Consider the following 11,475-nt stretch of genomic DNA (forward strand, 5'->3'; position numbering starts at 1 on the left):
TTTTATCAAGTTTAAAACACGAGGCGCAGCCGAGTGTTTTAGACTTGATACTGACACAAACTGCGAATTTATTGAACGGCTTAAAAATCTTCTGATGTAGATCATCTCATTCTTGCACTAATATTTAGATTTGGGGTTATTTTGGCCTAGAAAATTGGACGTAAAGTTTAGCCGTGTCTTTATCAGATATAAAGACACTCATTAAACATTAATTTCTTTTGTACTTTCTTTATGAATTATTAACGAGTTTTTTAAATACTTAAGCCTGGTTCTCATATGATCGTCCCGATCGTCTCTGTCGCTTCTGTCGCTTCAAAAATTTTTCTTGATCCAATCATCTCAGACTTTGCAAACGACAGAAGCGACAGAGACGAGCGGGGCGCACATAAGAAAACCCAGAATCTTCGGAAATGATCGGAAGCTCTCGGGCATCCTTGTTTTAATCTTCCCCAATTAAACTTTCACTATTCATGGCTCTTTATTTTTTTACATTTTTGAATTACCTTTTTTCATGAACTCTTTTTGAGTGAGCTCCTTCAAACTGGATTAAAGATTCTTTTAATTTTGGTCTATACATTACACAAAGATGACTGTCGCCGAGAGCTGAAGAGATACAACTCCCGTCCTTAATGCAGTTCTGAAAGGCCTTCAAGCCCGAGACTGCCATTTCAGCGGCTGTATGTAGGCCGGATACTTGTGAATTTATCTATAATCTTAGTGAATACGACTATCCTGGCTTTTGAGACCAAAAGGTAGTTTTTGCATGATTTGCACTATATCTTGTCTTGGAAAATGGCGTGTATGTTTCCGTTGGACGACACATTAAATCAATAATGATTATCAGCAGGTGCATTTGGTTTAATTGTTCAGTTTCTCGCATCATTAATCACGCCGCGCTCCATTAAAACAAAGGCCTTGCAATAAAACAAATGGTAAACTTGAAGTAAGAAAAGAAAACAGAAATGGGTTCTAGAGGTCGCTGTTCTAATGTTTGTGTGCCGGCATTGGACTGCGAAAACGTCCATCTATATACAGGAAGATTTGTAATTATTGGAATTAACGGGTAGGTGTTTAGGTCCATAGGGTTTTTTTTAGCAGATCAGGTAACTTATTCTCACTAAACAAATTAAGTTAATGCTTTTCTCTCTGAAAAAAATAGCTGAAAGCTTATAGCCCAGGCTCATGAAAACTGATGTGGATATGGTCACCAATTAAAACACACTGAGTTTGAAGCAGAGTGGCCAGAGTCACTGCAAGTTTCCAACTCGTATGCACTTGATTTTGTTAGGACTTATTAATCAAGATCAAATTTAAGTACGAGTGTACGTTTGGTTACTTACGTGTCATTTGGCGTGCCTCACCCAACGTAAAATTAACGGAACAGAGCGCGGTGACACTGAAATAACATGTTTTGACAACTTCTGCTTGAAATCTGACTAGGACGGTAAACTTTCCTCACTGTTTCACTTTTTAAAAATTACTGATATTTTATAGCCTATCACGGTAAAGCATTCTTTACAACTACCAAGCAACAACGGGCCATTTGTTCTCTACATATACCCAACAATGAAAAAAGCGCAACTGAGCTCGGGTAACCATCAAATAAGCTCCGGCAGTGATTTGCCAGTTCTACTGAATGCTTTACTGTGTTATACCGTGCGAATTCAGCTGGTTGTTACAAAGGAAAAACAAATTATAAATGTTTAATTTATTCGTTTCACTCGATTATGCTTAATTTTTCATGAAACATTTGATGTTTACATGTGTCTTATTCTAACTTTTCAAAGCAAAATTGTCGACAAAGAAGAGAGCTCTGCTATTGAAGTAAATCACTTAACTACACCAAAAGTCACTTGCTTTGTTTTACTGTGATATCTTGTGCGCTGTAAAGCAGAGTTGAGTCTTTTTGATGTGTCACTCTGGGGAATGTTTGATACTGTCTTGGTAACAAACGACGATGTCGGTGATTCGTTATCATCGTCTGGGCCCTTGTGACTATCATACACAAAAGACAAGTATTGATCAAATTTCTCCTCTCTTGACGGACCGCGAGCAACTCGAGCCGGTGTCAGCGGTTTCTTTACCACGGGCGTGCTCTGTGTGAATGATATGGAGTGGCGTAAGCATTTCTCCTGTACGCTGTTCATGATTGATTGCAAGTTTGTGTTTTTTAACTGTTCCCATGCACAGCGCTCGTTGTAGGAGCGGTGGATGATCTCTTCAGAAGGATAACTAAAAGAAGAAAAAATACAGAAACAGTCAACCCTTCCAAAGGACTCATTACCAGCCGCTGTTCACGTAGCCTGCGTAGTAGGCGTAAAGGGGAGGGGGGGGAGGGGGAGGGGAGAAGGAATACGCAGGCTACTGTTCACGAAAATGGGCCCACCCTTCTGCCCCACCTATAAGAAAAAATACACATGCCTACACGAATCGAGCAGGGGACATAAATTATCCTTCACGGATGTAAGACGTTGTTTGTAGTGGCACGCGACCGAAGTAAAAACAGTTGGAACGGGAAGCACTGAAAAAGTTAATTGATGGGTAGGATGTCATTACTATTTAATCGACAGGACCTTGCGCGCGCGAAGTGTGACATCCTCCATTTTCTCTGCCATCTAAATTCGGACATTTCGCATGTTGAAGAGAAATTCTCGTCCATCCTTGTGCGTTTGCTTTACTGGGGTCTTAAACTGCGACAAACCCTTTATAAAATTATGGGTGTTTATGTTTGACTAGTTATTTTATCATTCTTTTTGTTTGGTTTGGAGCGAAATTTATCAGTTAAACTTGAAGGACCCTAGCCTCCGCCATTTTCGATTCCATCGAAATTATGAAAACTATATGGCGAAGCGAAATCTCATTGCATTGCTGTAAGTTGTGTTAATGGAAGTCTTTTTACTTACTTTTTGCAGTTTCACAGTGATCTCTTTCGTTTAGACACGCTCCGAGTACAATGTAATACCGAAATTCTCGTTTGTAAACAAAAACAAAGGCGTGGCTGACTAGGGTCCTTTAACATCGACGTTGATGCCAGGATCCTGGCCTAACAAAATTGCCAAAGAATCGCATCCAAACCATGATAAAACTGGTGTAAGTCGATCATTATAATACCAATCAATTTATATGCCTTCGATCAAGAATGGCCCAAGAAAACACGTTCACAACCGCCTCCAACGAATACTCACTCGAGTTCTTGCACAACTTTCCTGGCCTGCCTCAGTGTTTGTTTGGTAGAATATCGGAAAAAGTCTTCTCGTTTGATTCTTAACATGATCGCTCCTTTGCTAACAAGCATCAACTTTCGTCCTGTCGGCCTAAGAACCTCGGAGACATCCTGCAAACAAAACAGAAAGGTCATTTTCGTTCTTCTGTAGTTTTCCCTTTGTGACAAATATGGGTTCAAAGGTGGCGATGTCGAGTCAGGGGGGGGGGGGGGTCGTTTCTCGAAAGCCCAGGAAACTTTTCGGGCTGAAAAGCCATTTTTAGTTATCCGAATCTAAAAAACAGAGAAGTGTACAGGCCTGAAACTTCGTATACGAGGAATCTCGAGCTCTTATCATATTAAAAATATGTCAATAAAACAGCTCTGTAATGTTTGAGATTTTGCTATGGCTTTCCGGGTGCGAGAAAATTACGGGACCTTTGAGAAACGGACCGCAGGGTACTAGACGAGAACGTGACTATTTTTTCAATTGATCACTTTCTATTTTCTCCTTTCAATATCAATACATTGTCAAGCAGACAGGTGAGGATAATAAAGGAAATCATCAACTAGGGATCTTGATGTACATCCAATTTCTCAGAACCAACATTTAAAGGAATGTATGACAGCCTGTAAAGAGAATGGCTGTTTCGATCAACGTGGCACTGGGAGTAGTCTTCCTCGCAGCCGTTTTTAGTGTCGTCAGTTTGTGGGAAGGAATGTTGCGTGACGACACTAAAAACGGCTGCGAGGGAGACTACACTGGAAGGGATACACTTGAAACTTTTTGATAATTGTAACTAATCGATTTTAGATCCTACAAAGCGATTTGAGCATCGAAAGTAATTCGCATTTGCCTTGGTTTTGCATTACTACGCTGAGTGATTGGCCTAAAAGATCCGCGCCATTTTCTCAACCAATCAGAAGTAAAACCAAAACTCATCGCGCCTCGCTAACAAACGCTTTCCCGTGGTTCGCGCCGGCTACATGTATTTGCTTCGAATTTTGATTAGTTCACTGGATTGTCTTTGTCCTTTGTGATTGTCCACAGTAATTACTTTGGTTGTGTTTTTACGACCCTCAATTGAAATCGCTCTTAAGTACACCTGTATCTATGCACTTACAAAGATGTCGCCGCTCTTCATGGAGGCTATGTTCAAATATACCACGTCTTTATTTAACTTGCCCGTTTCTGATTCATTTTTGATCAACTCAGAAAAATTCTCCGAGACCCGTTTATCTCGTTTTTCCAGTTCAGTGGGAACGATTTCGACCTCAGGTTGTTGATCTTCTGGTTCTTCTTCTTCCTCCTCCTCTTCTTCGTCTTCTTCATTTAAGACGTAACTAGAGTCTCCCTTAGCGTGAGGTTCATCCTTATATGGTACTTCCATCACCTCCAGGATCTTTTCAGCGCCAGTGACGTCATCTTCTAAATCGGAATCAGAGTCTGACAACGGAGCTCTGCAAATGATGAAATAAAGATGGCAAGAGTATGAGCACGCTGAATCTGGTATTATTTGGTACGATAAACTGAAATGAACGACAGGCTGTACATAAAATTAATTTTGACACGGATTAAAAAGTTGCTCTTCGATTGACTGACTGACTGTTTGACTGACTGACTAACTGACTGACTGACTGACTGACTACTACTACTACTACTACTACTACTGACTATTATTGACTGACTGTACTTGACCGACCCACCGACCCACCGACCCACCGCCGACTGACGGACTGACTGACTGACTTACCGAATGTCTGACTGACTGACTAAAAGACAGACTGACAGAGAGACAGACAAACTGGCTGACTTATTGATGGACTAATCTGCTCATAGACTGATGGTTTTCACTCAGACCTAGAGATTTGACAGTAAGTTGGTGATGTTACAAAAATTAAAAATCAAACCACTGACCTACCTTTCATTTTCCTCCCGATGCTCATCAACTTTCTTACTTTCGTTAAAGCTAAACGGAGTCTTCAAACTCTCTTCCAGTTCTTTTCTCCAAATTTTGGAAGTGTCAGACTGGGTTCTACGTTTCTTTTTTATTAGGCCAGGAGGGTAATAGATGTCATCATTTGTTTTTCTTCTCGGACGATAGGGCTTGGGAGGCACGTGTAGGTCAAGCGCTTTTATTACTGAGCACTTTCCCTGAAAATAAAAGTAAATTCCAGTTCGTAAGGCAAGAAAATCGTTAAAGCAAACAAGGATGAATAATAAATTAAACTGGCTGGCTGGCTGACTTACTAACTGACTGCCTGCTTGCCTGCCTGCCTGCCTGCCTGCCTGCCTGCCTGCCTGCCTGCCTGCCTGCCTGCCTGCCTGCCTGCCTGCCTCTGCCTGCCTGCTTGCCTGCCTGCTTGCCTGCCTGCCTGCCTGCCTGCCTGCCTGGCTGACTGACTGACTGACTGACTGCCTGACTGACTGACTGACTGACTGACTGACTGACTGACTGACTGACTGACTGACTGACTGACTGACTGACTGACTGATTAGATTGATTGATTGATTGATTGATTGACTGATTGATTGATCGTGACTGATCGTGATTGATTGATTGACTGATTGATTGATTGATTGATTGGCTGACTGATTGACTGATTGATTGATTGATTGATTGATTGATTGATCGATTGATTGATTGATGGATTGATCGATTGATTGATTGACACTCACTTGCATGCAGAGGTAAATCCACTCCAACTCCTTGCTGCTATCTTTCACAATTATTTTATTTGTCTTCCACTAGAAAAAGAAAAGAATATCAGCTCCCAGAGAATTGTTTCATCTCTCTATTTCCTATTGCTGAAGTTGTATTAACTTCCTGTGCTGTCGATGTTTTCTCACCTCCTGGATTTGTGCCTCAAAGCAAACGTTTTTAAGTGCATCGTCTGTCCACTGGTTAAACAGCGATAAGCTCCTGAAAATCAAACAAAAATTAGTTTCCCTTGTTTCATTCTTGCAGTTTATCTTGATCTTCTCATACTTATTTTTTCGTTAGAATCGCATGTCATAGCGTGATTTTTAGCGTGGAGTTGTGACTTCACAGCGAGCTGTTTACGCAGTATGACTCCGCTTGAATTGTCATGAAAAGAAGCCATAAAATGCAATTAGCATTTTAGTGAGTAATTACCCATCCTTGGACGAAATGTCTCACAAACCAGAACACAAACCATGCATACAAGCAGTAAAAATGTGCACAAAAGTATCTTGTCTTTCTAAAACCTGGAACTAAATTTGACATCAAATTTGTAACGTTTGTGTGTGCGCGTGTGCCGAACAAATAGATTTCAATTTACCTGCATAATTTATCCGAAAATTCGTGAGCAATTGTTAGCAATTGAAATTTCGCGCGCAAAAAGTTCAACGCGGAACTGGAAACGAACTGTTTTAGTAAACTAAGCAGATTAGTGATCAAATCTAGGTATATCCACATATTTCAGTTCTCTCGACGAGCATAGTTAATAGAGGGAAACGGTTAGGAATCCCGTCAAACATCAAAAGAGCAAACCAAGAGGCCAGGATTTATGTTGGAAGGTCCACGACCCTGCACATCTTTTGTTTTGCGCTAATTCACCATGCATGAGTTACGTGATCGCAATGCTTCTATTCGTCAGTTGCATAAACGCACGTAACCACCCATTGTATTTTGTCAGGTTTTCTGCAGAGTCAACCCTCAAAATAGCGAACAATGACATATAACAAAGAACTTTGCCGGGCTTTCTAACCATTTCCCTCTATTACCTATGCGACAAGTTAAAAAAACCTTAATTGCGTTTGAAATTAGACTTGTTATCTCTCAGTTTTCTTTAAGCGCGTGTTGTTTGTTAACACGTACAAACTTACTTGCAAAATTTAATTTTGTCGACAAGCTCCTTGTCATAAATCCGGGGACAAGTTTTGGAGAAAACGTCTTTCTCGACAACCAGAAGTTCAGTGTCTTCTCTGACCACGACTGATGCGGTTCGTTTGATGTTTCTTAAGAGAGCGAGCTCCTGTGGAATGAAACAAAATGCTGATGGATGAGCACTTCACATCGATATTGCACACATGCATGAATTTTGTTTTCTACAGTAATAAGAATTCTGTTAAAAACGGAAAGTTGTAAAATGAACCGGCTTTTTCTAACTGTCAGTGATGACCTCAGATTTCTTAAGTCCGGGTTTCTTGGTTCGTGATTCAAGCAAAGAGGGCTTTGACATTTTCCACTAAGTAATCCCCCAACTGAGACAAAACACCTCCAAAAGAAGAGACTAGTGAATCTACGCTAGTGTGTAATTACCCCAAAACTGTCTCCGCGATGTAAAGTGATCGCTGTATGCCACATCACGTGACCTGTCTTCGTGAGTAGTTCCTCAACGTTCACGAAAACAGAACCAGAGAAGATGAAATAGAAACTCACTCCAATATGTCCTTTACGTAATACAACCCGTGGATGTTCCACCCTGTGAAGGGAAATAGTAGAACATTGGTTGCAAAGAAATATGAAGGGGCGCGTGATTTGATAGTTTACGAGCGCGTGTTTGGGAAACGCGAAAGGCGCTACACGGCCTCGCGTGGCCGTCTCTCGCCTTTCGCGTTTCGAAAAACGTGCCCAAAACTACACAAGCGCCCGCTAGGCAACCGTAGGCAGGCTATGTAAGACACGGCTACAAAATATCTGCACGGTTCTAGATTTTCCGCTGTAGTGCTGTACTTACTTGAGGTATGTCATGGCCCTGCACATGGCGAGCTGGATGCGGTACGTAAACTTGTCATATGACGTCAGACCCTTGAGCATGGAATGGAGCTGACTCAACTCGTTCTCAGATCTTTCCATGGCTGATTTCATCAGTATCTTCTTGGCCCACTCCGGAACGTAAGCATATTGCTGTGTAAAAGAAACACAGGGCGGTAAAGGGGTTATGCGTGACGCCTGATTTGAGCACAAATCTGAACGCGTGACAGGTGAAAAATGCTCAAACCTAGCCGTGATCCATGAGTTGCCAGTCTAGTTCATTGCGTGATCTGCTAATTTTGAGGACCACGATTCGTGATTCGGGTTGAAAACGTTCGTGGAAATGAAGATCAATTACGTACTTAAAAATTAATTTGCGGCAGTAAAGTAATGTTTAATAAATGAGCAGCAGTGTTTTATCAAGTTTAAAACACGAGGCGCAGCCGAGTGTTTTAGACTTGATAAAACACGTACTGCGAATTTATTGAACGGCTTAAAAATCTTCTGATGTAGATCAACTCATTCTTGCACTAATATTTAGATTTTGGGTTATTTTGGCCTAGAAAATTGGACGTAAAGTTTAGCCGTGTCTTTATCAGATATAAAGACACTCGTTAAACATTAATTTCTTTTGTATTTTTTTATGAATTATTAATGAGTTTTTTAAGCATGAAGCCAAAGACAGATTATGTGTAGAGGACGCGTTCTTTCGGCTCGACTTATGCGTTTTAGGACTTGGCTCACACTGCCGGAGCTCGTAATGAGAGATCAGGCCTAGGTCTATTGAAAGGTAAATGCCACGTAAATTAACTAATCGGTTGAAGCTCATTTTCTTCAACGATGTATAATAAATACGTGATTCGTGAAACGGTCTAAAAATATACGTGATTCGTGATTTACAGGAAAATAGGATCGTGATTTGCTGATGTTGCTGTAATTGTTGTTGGTAGTGGTGTTGATACAACTGTTAAAATTGACTGATATCTCATTTGCGTTTATCTCAGTTTATAGCACAGACTGGATGGTACATGCGCTCCGATTGGCAAAAATGCTGTTTTATCGATTGAGAGTATGGTACATGGTTTTGGCTTCTATGTTTGATAACTAAGAAATAATCTCACCGATTTTCCTCTCTGATACAGTGACTTGTTGAATAACATCTCCTTTACTTCAGAGTTGTCGCGCAGAGTTCGGAAGGACCTCTGAGTCGCGGTCTCGGGTATCAAGTCAGCGGAGTAATTCACTAGGGCCTTCAGTACGCGGCGAAGAACGATTACAACGCGAGCTGCCCAACGAAATTTGGAACTTGCCTGAAGAAAAACAACACATTTACTTGGTGAATCAAGGAATAATCTGAGAGCTTTGTGTACGTGAAGAAAAAAATGTAGCTCAAGAAAGACAAAGCTAGCTCAATTTTATTAATCGTGTGATGAAGTGTTTTGGGCAACGTAACCGGCCTGCGATAGGGGTAGCGGAAGAGAGGGGAAAAAAAGAACGCCTGATCGCAGTTATGGCCAACGCAGACGTCCCGAACACTTTGAGCCTTCGTAAGGAGGGTCTGCCTTCCATGCTATCATGTTTATGAATGGCCTTTCAGAGCTAGTTAATACGAACCCTATTGGTTTATTGTAAGGGCCATCAGGCTTTTAAAAATTTTCCATTTGGCTGTAAACAACTTACCCACTCCAATGATATCACGATAAACCTAATCTTCACCCCTCATCTCTCGTTACACTCCGGCACTTAGCATGTCGAGTAGGAAGATTCCACCACACTACAATTGTACATGTATAGCCACAAGATCATGAGCCCTCTCAAAACTGGATTTTATGTCGGTGTACATGAATTTGTGTTGATGTGTAGAACAACTGCATCTTTATAACCTGGAATAATAGGCCTGGAAAATAGGCCGAGGTATCCTTTCCACTACTTACGAGGTAGAAATTTCTTTTTTTTTTCAGGAAAATTTTGAAATAAATTAATTAGGAACCCCTTTTAAAAATAATTAACCCTTTTCTAAAAATTTCCCGTCAGCACCCCCTTGGGTTACAACAGCTTTACTAAACTACAATAATTCATTTATTTATAATTTAAAAACTATTTATCTATGACGACGATGAAGATATTGCACGGAAAGGCACTGTTATATATAGCTATATATACTTACTAATTGCCTTGTCCATAACCTCTTCTCTGCCAGCCATTTCTTCTTCTCCGTGAAAGACTTAAAGTTAAATCCTGCAGCGGAAACATTCGTTGCAATAACAGCCATAGCTACACCTCGGAGATTACGTCGCTTTTTCATTTTTTCTTTCTCCTCCTCCTCTTTCAATCTCTGTTCCTGCTCTAGTCTCTCCTTCTCAGCTTTATCCTTCTCAGCCTCCATGATGCGTTTAATGCGTCTCTTAGCCGATTGCTTTCTAATCGAAGCTGTTAAATCACAATCTGGCGGATCCCCGGTGTATTCGGATCCTCGCACCTCAAGTAAATTTTCTGGACCGGTGCCACATTTTGTACTGGAAGTCGGGCGAACTAAGACCGGCCCTGCAGAAGCCGTTCTTCGTAAGAATGCAGAGGAATCGTTAAGAAACATTTCTGGATCTTCAAAGGCGGGGTATGCCAATGGCGATGGCGTACTCTCAACAGCCAAGTCTTCCATTATATCGTCTTCGTCCAAGTTGGGGTATCTTATAGTGGTCTTGCCGAACGAACGCAAAAAGTGGTCTCTTCGCACATTGCTGTTTCTTCTATTAACATAGTACTCCATGAATCTCGCTGCGTCGAATGAAGTACTGCGTCTTCTAACCAACAAGGCACCGCCCCTCCTTGCGTCTTTGGAAGTCTTCCTGCTTTTCTCGTGCAAAGAGGTTTCTTTGCTCTCTTCTTTGATTTCATTGCCATTTTCATCCAGGAATATAACTCTGCTTGCACTACGCGCTCTCACGGTTCCCTTGGCAACTTCGCTGCTAGAATATGGAACTTTCAAACAAGGCACAGCGGAGAGGCTTCTTCTAGGCACAAGCTTTTCTTCCATTTGATATAACTGTTAAAACTTTTTTGTCCTTTATTTAGCAATTATGCATGTCCGGTAGCTAAGTATATTGTTTGTTTTTGTTTGTACTTTCGTGTCGTTGAAGTGATTGCTTTTATGTCAGGTTATGTACTGCATTCGCTATCAATCAATGTTTTCCATGTCCAATTTCAATACACTTTCCTTCGCCTTCTGAATTTATATAAATTACGGCCTGTTCAAAACGTGCAAGAGTTTGATTATGGAATTGATGTTGAAATTCACAATGTTTTTAAATGTTCCGTGCTGTCCACTCGACGTTTTAAGTCTGTTTATATTTGGCGGCTCTGCACGCCCCACGCGGATTTACAATGGTTTCTTTTCCATACCTACGTGTTCCCGATACCGTCTTGAAATGGCTTCCTTTTACTTCATCCATAAAATCGTACTTTCTGGTGGTACAGTTTTACGTAAAGTTCAGTAAAAATACTATCAAGCATTGTAATAATTACATTCTCATTAGCACATTGCAGAAATTTGCA

The 11,475-nt window shown here is 41.0% G+C and overlaps 1 long non-coding RNA gene across 1 annotated transcript in view; it reads left to right on the forward strand.

Annotated features, from left to right (window-relative positions):
* The window catches only part of LOC144646478 (uncharacterized), an 81,406-nt gene that overhangs the window by 51,378 nt on the left and 18,553 nt on the right, over positions 1–11,475 (forward strand). The gene's annotated exons all lie outside the window — the stretch shown is intronic.

The sequence above is a fragment of the Oculina patagonica genome, chromosome 3, assembly GCF_052425735.1.
Source record: "Oculina patagonica isolate OP01 chromosome 3, crgOcupat, whole genome shotgun sequence".
NCBI lineage: Eukaryota > Metazoa > Cnidaria > Anthozoa > Scleractinia > Oculinidae > Oculina > Oculina patagonica.